We start from the raw sequence: 12379 nt of genomic DNA on the forward strand, positions 1-12379 counted from the left end.
ATATTAAATAATATATCAAGTATAGTGTGTGTCAGACAGTGAGAAATAAATCTAACAAAAATTCGGGGCCCTCTCATCTTAGGTATATTTTTAAGGGTCCATTGGTGTGGGAATATTGAAATATCCCCGCCAAGGTGAATAAGTAGCTGCTTCTGGCCTTTCATACCACAAAAAAAAAAAAAAAAAAAAAAAAAAAAAAAAAAGTGCAAAACCTAACAGGCCTCCATGGAATATGGAAGCATATTCAGGGTTTTTGTTTGTTTGTTTCTTTTCTTTTCTTTTCTTTTCTTTTCTTTTCTTTTTTTTTTTAAGAGAGAGCCAGCAAGCAAGGAAGAGGCAGTGAGGGAGAGAGAGAGAATACCAAACAAGCTCCACACTGTCGGTGCAGAGCCCAATGTGAGGCTTGAACCCACAAACTGTGAGATCATGACCTGACCCGGAACCAAGAGTCAGATGCTTAACCAACTGAGCCACCCAGGTGCCCCTGGAAACATATTCTTAATTTGTCTTATGCTACTTTGAACCATTTACCAAGTGACCAAAACTGTTCAATATGAGTTAGGCCAAGAATAAGAGAAGGTTGTGCAACAGGTCTGGACTGCCATGCAAACTGCTCTAACACTTGGACCATATAATCCTGTAAATCCAATGATGCTGGAAGTTTAATGCCAGGCATCACTAGGTTAGTTGTAGCATCACCCTGAGATTTTTGGAACGAAGCCTAATAATCCCCTAGAGATAACTACTTTCAATTTGAGAAAGCCCTTTTTACTATGGGCCTTAGTAGAAAGTTCGATGTTTATCCATAATTCTCCAAGTTAGCAGGCAACCTGAGATGCCCCCCATGAAATGATGATTTCAGCAGATTTTACTAATCAAATGTATGGGATTACTCCTTCCGAGATACCAGTCAGCCCTTTCCCATAGCTGCTCTTCTCAGTGCCCAATGAGCATATGAACAAAGTGATCATTGTGGCAGGTATGGAGATTTTGCATAGATGTTGAAACCATGAATCGGGTATTGTCTGAGCCTTCAAGCCATGAATTTGGGCATGCCAAGTAGTACTGCATCGTCCAATGGAAGCAGTATATACAAGATGAGGCTTCTCCAGGCCCCGAAAACATAAGTATGTTGTGTAAAGAAGTGGCTCAAATTCCCTTTGGTCTTCATTCATCTTCCATTACCTTCACTTTTGAAGTCTACACCAATATTTATTCTCATGGAAAGTTTCCCGTGAATAGGAGACTGAAGAAGAAAAATGGTTCTCTTATGGATGGTTCTGCATGACATCCAAGCATCACCTAACATGGATACTTGTAAGACTACATTCTAAACATCCCCAAAAGGACAATAGTGAAAGGAAATCCTTCATGATAGCAGAATTTCTAAGTAATACACCTGGTGGTTCATTTTGCCTGTAAAGAGAAATGACCAGAGGCACAAGTCTATAGCAGCTCATTGGCTGTGGTTAATAATTTAGCTAAATGGTCAGGATTTAGAAGGAACATGACTGAGAAAACTGGTGACAAGGAGATTTGGGGAAGAGGCACATGCATAGATTATTATAAATGGTAAAAGGATGTAAAGATACTTGTCTCCTATATGACTGCTCCTGAAATGGTGACCTCAGTAGATTTTTAAAATAAAGTAGGTGGGGTACCTGGGTGGCTCAGTCTGTTGAGCGTCTGACTTTGGCTCAGGTCATGATCTCATGGTTCATGAGTTCGAGCCCTGTGTCAGGCTCTGTGCTGACAGCTTAGAGCCTGGACCCTGCCTCGAATTCTGTCTCCATCTCTCTCTGCCCCTCCCCACTTGCACTCTGTCTCTCTCTCTCTCCCTCTCTCAAAAATAAATAATAAAACATTTAAAAAATTAAAAAATAAATAAAATCAAGTGGATAAAAGTACCCATTCTTTGAATATAAGTCAACCTCTTTCCCTGGCCCCCTGTCATTGCCCACTGGGCTCATGAGCCGATTGACCATGGTGGCAGGGATGGAGGTTTCACAATAGTCTTAAGAAGAATTATTAACAGAATTATACTCAAGTCGTGTCTGACTACAACTACTGCTAATTGTCTACTGTGCCAGAAGTAGAGAATAAAACTAGGCACTCTAGAATACATCTGGATCCCCAAGTTGATCAGCCAGCTACCTGATGGTAGACTGATTACTCTGGACAGCTTCCATCACAGAGATAGTACTTTATTCGTACTGGAATAGACAATTACCCTGGATATGATTTACCTGCCCTGAACTCAATACTTCTGTCAAAACTACCACCCATGGACTTTTACCATGCCTTATCCACCTCCATGGCATTCCACACAGCATCGCTTCTATTCAAGAAATTCACTGGACAGAAAATAAAGTGTGGCATGGGCCCATGCTCCTGAAAATCACTGGTCTTATCATGTTTGCATCATCCTGAAGTGAATGGTAAAATAGTCTTCTGAAGACTGTTATAGTGCCAGATAGGTGGCAATACCTTATAGGACCTATGCAGTGTCCTGCAGGAGTCTGTATATGATCTGAATTAGCATCTATTATATGTTGCAATTTTCTTCCACAGCTAGCATTCATTGATGCAGGAATTGAAGAATGGAAATTGGAGTGATTCAATTCTGTATTACACAAACATTTGATGTCCTATTCCCATGACCTTAGGTTTTGTTGGTCTAGAGTCCTTAGTTCCAAAGGAAAAGAAAGAATGTATCCACAAGGAGATGAAACAATAATATCACTGAACTGGAAGATGAGGTTGCCCCCTGGCCACGTTGGGCTCTGTGTGCCTCTGAATTAGCAGGATAAGGTGAGAATTACAATGTTACTGTCTGGGCTGACTGATCCAGATTATCAAGGGGGTAATTGGGTTGTTACTGAATAACAGAAGTGAGGAAGAGTATGTCTGATATACAGAACATTCCCTAGGGTATCTCCTAGTGCTGTCATGTCCTACGATTAAAATCAGGGTTAAAGCACAATTCAGATAGGACTGCTAATGGCCTAGACCCTTGAAGAATGGAACTGGAATTAGAGGAGAAAGTAGTTATAAATTCCTGCTACAACCATGTGATCAGTTGCAGAAATGAGGATTGTAATGGTTATGTGTATTTTTCTTAATATAAATATGTTTATATATATGCACATTTATATACATACACCTGCTAGATATATTTTCTTCTTCCTCTTATCCCCCTGTCATGTAAGAGGTATTTATAATAAACTTTATATCACAGTATATAATTTAAAGCATATCAAAGAAGAAAGTGAGCATTACATCAATACTTTGCATTCTCTCCTAGGGAAAGGATTGGCCTGTTTTCAGATTTATGCAAGATACCTGAATCATGTTTTGTAGAAGTATGACTTTGTTATTGTCTTATTTTGAGAGAGAGAGAGAGAGAGCATGTGTGCACAAGCAGAGAAGGGGCAGAGGGGGAATCTTCTCCAGAGAGAGAATCTTAAGCAGGCTCCACACTCAGTAAGGAGCCTGATGCAGGGCTCAATCCCATGACTCTGGGATCATGACCTGAGCTGAAATCAAGCATTGGACACTCAACTGATTGAGCCACCCAGGCACCCCATGTTGTCTCTATTTGAGGATTAAGTTTGGTTTCAGGTGCGTATGTGTGCTAAGTTTACAAGGCATGGACTGTGGCTGTCCATTTTAGGTTTTAACTTGCTAGGCTATTGCCTTCAGTTACTCATTCAAACATTAATCTAGGTGTTGTGATGGCATTTTGTAAGTATAATTAAATTCCATAGTCAGTTGACTTTAAGTAAGTGAGATTATTCTAATTCATCTGGGTGAGCCTGGTTCAGTCTTGTTGAAAGACCTTAAGAGTAGAACTGAGGTTTTCTTGAAGAGAAATTCCATGGTGGACAGTAGGTTTAGCTTAAGCCTGAGAGTTCCATCGTGCCCTTTCCTATAGCCTGCCCTATGGATTTGGGAACTTGTGCCAGCCCTCACAAGCATACGTGTTACATTTTTGAGCATAATCTCTGAAATTGTATGTCCTACTAGTCTATTTCTCTGATCATACTCTGGCCAAAAGGAGACAAAGTTACATTTCATATAATAGATGCTGCAGTGGGAACCAAGACCTAGAAGGGATCAGGGAGCAATTTGAGAAGTTCTGTGAAGGGGGTGGATGGGGGGTTAGAATGAAGGGGGGTTGAAAAGATGAACCTGGTGAATGGCCTGTATGTTTTTATGACCTTTGTGCTGAACCTGCAATCAACATTTATGATGCTTTATATTGCGTAGAAAATGTTACATAGAAGGCCTGAGTTTTTCACTATTTGTGTATATCTATCCGTTTTTTCCCCTACAAGATTCCCAAATAGTCCACATTATTATTTAATTTAGCAGAGTAAGGATACTAGGTGGAGCTTAAAAATCATCCTTTGATTTACCCTTTCACTCATTCTCATAATCACAGAATTTTTAGTTTTTCAACTGATCAGTTAAAATGCAATTGAAATCTCTGTAAATACCTAAGGACATACTCTAGAAAGTTATGTTATTTAAAGAAAAGATATTTAAGTTGTGCCTATATGTCCTTTTAAATCTACACCACCATCTGTATTTTTTTACACTGGGCATTCCAATAGACAATGTAACCATTCATCCATTACTTTCTAAGGTTTTTATTCTTCATGTATGCTTTTTTTCTTTTTTCTTTATGCTTGCAGGAGTAAAATTGTTGCTGAATTATCCATTAATTTTTCTTAGCAATTGTACTTCCTTAAAAAACAACAACAACAATCCTTTGCTAGCTCAAGGCAAAACACAGAGATTGCCATTTTTTTCAAAGCTCCATTACATAATGAATACAGAAAGAAAATTAGGCTTAAAGAAAATTAAAGCAGTATCAAAACAAAGTCTTTGGCAAAAATATTTCTGCAGAAAGTTAATGTGTTCTTCTGAAATGCAAAATGAGTTTGCTATAGTGATGAAGCTCTTCCTCTCAATTAAACATCAACAAAACAATTAGAATGCATTACTTGTGTTTTAAATATATATCTCTAGGAAGATGACTGGAAAAGACAATGAGGTAAGAAAGGAGGCTGACAGGAAGGGGTGAAATCGAAAAGAAAGAGGAAACCTTTAATTCCTTCCACTTTCTGGCTCCTATTTTATAAGGTATGGGAGGAAAAAAAGTTCTTGAAATAGTAATATTCAATCTGTGGCAACTCAATGCATAATTCAGTCCATCTCACAATAGACTATCTGATTCACAGGAATCATTTTGAATGTTATCTTCTCAAATAGCAATTTTGCCTTTTGGAAAGCTAATTTCACATAGACTGGGATGCTTTTGCAGGCTGTCAACAATCACAGCAGACAACAAAAGACAAAAAAGAGAGAGTGAGAGGTGGGGGAAGGGAGAGACAAGATAAGAAAGGAAGATAGTTAATTTACAGAGCAGAGGCATTTAGGCCAGTTACTCTGACTTTAATCCATATTTTTTCTCCTTACATACGTTCCATTAACTTGATATACAGTTATACCTCTCTCATTTGTGGCTTTTAAAAGATTCATGTAAAGCATTTTGAAGTTTATATTTAGATACATAGCAATATTCACACTTTCACATCAATATCTTTCTGGTAAGAGGAACCTAAAAAATATTAGACTTTGAAAAATAAATGACCATGAAACGAGCTATTACTATAGACTTATTTTTATAGAAAAAAATTAGTAGAAAAATGGTTAGAAATCAGGGAACAGTCAGTGAATTGTAGTAATTCAGTGGCATGGTATGCTCTAACTAAAGTGATTACTGTAAACACTGCAGGAAAATGTCCATGGTAAGGTGAGTGAATAAGTCAGTAGACAAAATAAACCTCCGCTGTAATTATTAAAAAAGTCATATGCAGGTGGGAATGACTCTAAGTAGCCATGAAGAACTTAAAACAACTCTTGTGTTTGAAAGTGGAATGGTGGGCGACATTTCAAAAAGTGTATTTTATTAACACATGGAAACAAAAAGGAAGTTTTAACCCATGTGGGTTTTTCAAATTTTTAATTTCTGAAAAGATAATTGGCACTAGCTTGGGATATTAAGTTTCCAGATCTCTCTCTTCTAGGCTGTACTTCTCTTTTACTTTATTCATATCCTTTCTTTTGGCTTACTTGTCTGTTGTTACTATTTTGATGTTTGATTATATTTATTCTCACACCCTGATCCATTACTTCTCCCAACTCTCATTTTAAAGCATATGTGTCTTTAGGGGTGCCTGGGTGGCTCAGTCAGTTGAGCATCTGACTTTTGATTTTGGCTCAGGTCATGACCCCAGTTAGGATTGAGATCTGTGTCAGGCCCTGTGCTGAGCGTGGAGCCTGCTTAGGATTCTCTCTCTCTTTCCCTCTCTCTCTCTCTCTGTCTGTGCCCCCAACTCACACACACACTCTCTCTCTCTTTCTCAGAATAAAAATTAAAATAAAGAAAAATGTATGTCTTTAGATCCAGAAAACTGTCAGGGAGGGAAGAAAAAGGACTGAAAGAAGGCTGCTTTGTGCTCTTGAAAGCACAAAATTACATTGAGATGGACCCAGTCCCTTTCCAAAATAAGGTTTTGGTCAAGTAGGGTAAGATAGACCTAAATAACAATCATACACATACTTAGAGACGTACGAAGAAAAACTAGGATACAGGGAGTACATACTACATGCACACACACACACACACAGACACCAGAGGAACATAGTCTGAGTTTGGATTCAGAAGAATGCATCCACAAATAGCTGATACTTAAGATTACTTATAAAAGATATATAGAAATCATCCCGGATAAAAACAAGGAAGTGACTGTTAAAGGCTAAAAGAAAGTTCTTTTGTGGCAGAGATATAAAAAGAGAAGAAATGAGGTCCCTAGTAGCTTGGAAAGTAGGAGAAACTCCAGTACTGTGATTGTGGTTCAGGACTTAGGAGTAAAGGAAAGTGTAGCATTCTTAGATGAGACATTTAGGCATGATTTTATATACCATGGTAAGAATTTAGGAGATTTCATTTAAAAGCAAGGAAGGCCACTGAAATATTTTATGCAAGAAAACAAGAGATAAAACTTATATTTTGAAAGGATTGTCTGGATGCTTTGTGAAGAATCATCTGGAAGCAAGAAGCAAGAGTGAATGTTCATAACTAGAAAGCTATTGCAGGAAACAAAGCAAGAAATCTTAGTGGCTTAGACCAGCTGCTGCCATGAAGCTAGACAAGTTTTGTACTGAAGAAATATTTTTGAGATAGAATTCACTTGGGTTTGGTGACTGATAAGTTTGGGTCAAGACAGAAATTTGAACATTTAAAGTTTTGGTTAATATGAATCATGGGAGGAAACGGGAATAAGTGGCAGAAATCTAGAAATAATTTTCTTTTTTTTTTTTTTTCCAACTTTTTTTTTTTTTTTTTTTTTTTTTAATTTTTGGGACAGAGAGAGACAGAGCATGAACGGGGGAGGGGCAGAGAGAGAGGGAGACACAGAATCGGAAACAGGCTCCAGGCTCCGAGCCATCAGCCCAGAGCCCGACGCGGGGCTCGAACTCACGGACCGCGAGATCGTGACCTGGCTGAAGTCGGACGCTTAACCGACTGCGCCACCCAGGCGCCCCTAGAAATAATTTTCTTAAAGGCATTCATGAAGAAGGGGGTTATCATTGCGTGTATCCTAGGTACTTCTGCCTACTTCCTTCTGAAAAGATGTCCCCAAACTAACTTAAAGAGTACTATCAAGTGTGGTTTTACTTTCTGTCCTGCATTTGTAGAGACCAACTGTCCCAAAACAGTGGGTGTCTTCACTGCCTCCTCTTGCCATGGGGACGCCTCATAAAAGTCTCCTCATGGGGATGGATGGTCCTTATTTCTGTGGAGACAGAAAGGGAGTAGGGTGCATCAAGCCTCCATTCCCTCTGTTATTCTGTTCCAGTTAGACTTCGTGAGAATAGTATTCTAGAATGAAAAGTTCTGTTTGGAAGGCTCTGGGAAATCTCAAAATGGAGTTAAAACCAAGAAAGTACTAAGATTCAAGTTCCAGTTAACTTGGATTTTGGCTTGCACAGCACAGGAGAAACCTCCCAAACTTCAGCTTTAGGATGGTATATGACACCAGGGAGGCTTTCTTCACAGAACAGACTCTCCTGGTTTCATATCCATTCTTACCTGCACTTTCTCCTCCTCATCTTCCAGTTCTGTGACCTCTGTCCCTCCCTCAATCATAGGACCTCTTTTGTGCTTCCATCTATCCCTTCCTTCAGGCTTCAGATTGGGCTTAGGTTTCAGTCCATGTTAAAATCCAGCAAAACTCCCTTTCTAGCTTTTCTCCTTACATGACAAGAAGTCATGACCTGTTATTTCTCTTACTACAACTCCTACTTGGAAGCATAACCTTAAAAATTAGCAATTCTCCTTAGAGAAAATGCATGCTACACCATTCTAAATAAAGAATTGTTTTCCCAATTAACATTACCTAGGCTTCTTCCTTTTAAAATTTATTTACTGTCATTTAGTGTTGAGGAGGATTGTGTTGTTTTCTGTCACTTTGGAGTATAAAGACACAAATAATTGAAAACATTTAATGACTGCTTTTTGTTCTTGGGGTCCCATCACTTTATGTGTTTATATTTATATTTTATTTAAAGATTTCCTTAGAAATAAAGAAGACTAGCAAATAGTTAATCCGCTGAGTTCTTGAAAGTCTTGGATACTATATCAAATATTGTGAATAATAAAATGTTTTCATTGAATGGAAAATCCTGCTAGACTGACCTGGAGTTATCTGGTGCTGTGGTGGGCTAGATGGCAGACTGGAGGGCACTGAGAGTTAATGAGAGATGAGGAGATGGAAACAGGAATCGTAGTCAGCACATATCATATGTGACTATGAAGAAGAGGAAAGAACAGTTATTGAATCATAAAATCTCAACTTTTAATTTTAAGATAGAAGTCACTAGATAATATAAGAAACATATGAATAAAATTCAAAGGGGTAAATAAGGACCCACAAACAGAAGATATAAGACCAGAAAAACTAGAAATAAAAGGGTTCAGAGAGAGGCTGACATTTATAGCAAAAATGAAGACTGCCTTTATTAGAGGAGGAACACAGTCTTGACCAAAGCATGTATGAAATTACAGATGGTAGGTCTGCAGAAGTAGGTTTGGATCATTGTGCCAGGAATTGGAATTTTTTTGTTTTATGAACTTTTTTAGTGAAATATGATACAATGTAAATGCTCAGAATGCATAAAATGTTACTTTATTAAATTTTTTTAATGTTTATTTATTTTTTTTGGGGGGGGGCAGAGAGAGAGAGAGATACAGAATCCAAAGCAGGCTTCAGGCTCTGAGTGTTAGCAGAGTCTGATGCAGGGCTCGAGCTCACCAATAGCAAGATCATGACCTAAGCCAAAGTTGGACAATTAACCCAATGAGCCACCCAGATACCCCTAAAATTTTTAAATGTTGTTACAGATATGTTCAAGAAAACTGATTAGAAAATATATTAGAACATTACAATGAACTGAGTGTTTATGCCCATCACCCCAAATTCATAAATTGAAACTTGATGCCCAGTGTGGTGGGTTTAGGAGGTGGGGCTTATAGAAAGCAATTAGGTCATGAAAGCAAGGCCCTCATGAATGGAATTAGTGCCTTTCTAGAAGAGACTCTAGAAGACTTTTTTGCCCCTTCTGCCATGTGAGCTTATGGTGAAAATATAGCTATCTGTGAAGAAACTGGCTCTCAGCAGACATTGAACCTGCAGGTGCCATGATATTGGACTTCCCAGCCTCCAGAACTGTAAGAAATATACATTTGCTATTTATAAGCTATCTAGCTTATAACATTTTTTGTTATAGCAGACCAAACAGACTGATAGATACGAAGGGATTACGGAAAGCCAAGTTGAAAGTGATGACCCCAAATTTTCAGGTTTATTAGGGCATCTGCCTATTTGTGTGAGAGTCTACAGCAGCCCACAACTACTAGAAGAGATATATTAACTGCAAAGTATATTAACTGTTAATGCTACCTCAGGAGTGAGTTTGAGTTGTGCCAACAACTAAAGACACATTTTTCTTTAATACATTTTCCCATATTCTAACACATTTATATTATACAATATACTAATATTACATATTATGACCTTATAAAACAAGGCAAAATCTGCTGGTCAAACATCTGAGACTTAACACTGATAGCATCCTTTTTGCAACCTTTTCATGACTAAGTGTCTACCTTTATGATTTCTCAGCATATGCTTTGCATACTTTTATTATAGGACTTACCATAACATTATGATCTTTTTTTGTTTGCTTCACTTCCTATTAAACAGTACATTTCTTAATGTCAAGAACCTCTTCTTCCTAGTTCTTAATCTTAGTAAGTTTTCAAGAAATGCTTGGTCAACAGAAATGAATGAATCTGTGCTCTACAACTGAAATACCTAAATAAAAAATTCTTAAACGATATCCTTGTTTCTATATTTAAAACTTACTTATTGCCAAATTTTGACTAAAAATAGTTTAATGTAGTGTTTTTATTATGAAATCACAATGCAGATGGACATACATTAAGGCGATGAAAAATTTATTCTCTTCTATTTTTTTTTATTCCTAAAATTAAGTATAAGCTATTATAAATAATGTAGCAGTTGCTACCATATGATCAGCATCATCTACAATGTAATACCATTATAATAAATATAAAGTAGTGTTTACACATATATATGAATTTACTTTAACCTGGTTATGAAAATGCAAAATACTTTGTCCTAACTCTGACAAGAAGTATATATTTCTATTTTGGGTGTAAATTGTATTATTTCTAGCAAAGCTCTGTCTACTGACTATAACTATGTGTAAATAATGTTGACTGATTCACATGCTCTAAAGTTAGTATAGAAGCTCTCTGTATTTTTCAGACATTAAGGTTCTTTCTGTTTTAAGCCTATGGATGGTACTGATGACTGGGGAATACTGATAAACAGATTCATTTGTTGGAAGGCAGAGGAGATAATGAAATGAAACAGTCCTCACATTCAGGTGAATTTTAATACAATATGCATTTACCTCTGGCACTGAGCCCCAATGTGCTTTTACCCTTCCTGCTTCTGTTTTTAAAGCTTTCTATCCAAAAATATTCCTTTAAAGGCAGAGCATTTATTCTATATTTTGAGGAGAATAACCCTTCCTATATATTCTACCTGTTTTAGGGGGTCTTCTAAAATAGAACAATTTTGCCTGCTAGTGATCTATAAGGATCATTTCTCAGAAAAATAATTTTAGGCAGTCAGAAAATGGAAGTTGTGCAATCCTTCCCTTAAGCAGACTTCAGAGCTTTACCATTAACAGAAGAAACGAAAATGCAGCTGCAACCCTCCAGCTAACTGTCACTGTGTTTTAATGTCATGATCTGGAAGTTCAGTAGGGTCATCTGAGAATGGTTCTTGGGCTAATCCTAAGAAATGGCTTAGGGGTGCTGCTGTGGCTGATAGGATATATTCTCTCTGCCAGAGGTTTTGGGGGCTGCTTAAAGATGTTAGATAAGAGTATTTTCAGAATGCTTATTACAAGTAATGTTAATAATTAGAGAATGGAGAGGCGTTTGTGGTAGTCTGTGGGATCTTTAATCATCTTCTCTGAGTATAAACACATGTATATCCAAAAAATAGGATTATACATTGAGGGGTTTAAAAATATATATACATATATATTATGATCTGCAATATTTTCATTTCTTGCCCATTTTCCTAAAGAGATGCATCTTTTGCTTTATTTTTGTCCTCAATCCACACAACCTTACTATTACCTATAATATTACAAAATAAAGTGTGTGAGGAAAAATCTATTTCAACTTATTTTCAGCTAAGTCAAGCTTTGAAAATAAATTTCAGAATATCTGAAAGTATATCAAATTCTTGAGTATATTAATCAGTTGTCAGATTTAGCAAGCTTTATAAATTCACTTTTTTTTTTTTTTACTTGAAACTACAAAAGATGTTACAGGTGATTTTAGTTCTAAAATGGTAAAGTAAGGAGACCGGGCTGGGTTGCCGCTGCCACTGCTGCTATGGTGCCAGTGCCTTGAGTCATCAAGTCCCATGACAGCCCAGTCAACTTGGGAGGGGACTGGATCCAGCTTCATTCAACATTAGTGATTTGGTAATGATAGAACACAACTAGGTGCAATTTATATTGACGCATCATGCCTTACACGGGAAGGACAGCAGTTCCGAGGGAAAGTTGCCCTTGTCGGAAAGGTGTTTAGCGTTCTGTCCCAGAAAATCCAGCACAGCATCACGGTGCAGGACCATCAGCCACACCAGATAGCTGCAGAATTAACTTGGCTGTGAGCCAGCTCGAGGCTGTTGAAGAC

The 12379-nt window shown here is 37.5% G+C and overlaps 2 long non-coding RNA genes across 4 annotated transcripts in view; one reads left to right on the forward strand and one right to left on the reverse strand.

Annotated features, from left to right (window-relative positions):
* LOC125933895 (uncharacterized) overlaps positions 1–12379 on the forward strand; it is a 167117-nt gene that overhangs the window by 93772 nt on the left and 60966 nt on the right. The window lies entirely within an intron of this gene.
* LOC125933896 (uncharacterized) overlaps positions 1–12379 on the reverse strand; it is a 64295-nt gene that overhangs the window by 3417 nt on the left and 48499 nt on the right. For 2 of the 3 annotated variants that reach the window (XR_007461144.1, XR_007461145.1), the window contains 2 exons: positions 8771–8882; positions 7755–7868 (listed from right to left, as the gene is read on the reverse strand). This is a non-coding gene — a long non-coding RNA (uncharacterized LOC125933896). Of the gene's footprint in view, positions 1–7754; positions 7869–8770; positions 8883–12379 lie in introns of those variants that run through there. The other variant, XR_007461146.1, reaches the window with a different exon arrangement.

Source organism: Panthera uncia, assembly GCF_023721935.1.
Source record: "Panthera uncia isolate 11264 chromosome A1 unlocalized genomic scaffold, Puncia_PCG_1.0 HiC_scaffold_16, whole genome shotgun sequence".
NCBI lineage: Eukaryota > Metazoa > Chordata > Mammalia > Carnivora > Felidae > Panthera > Panthera uncia.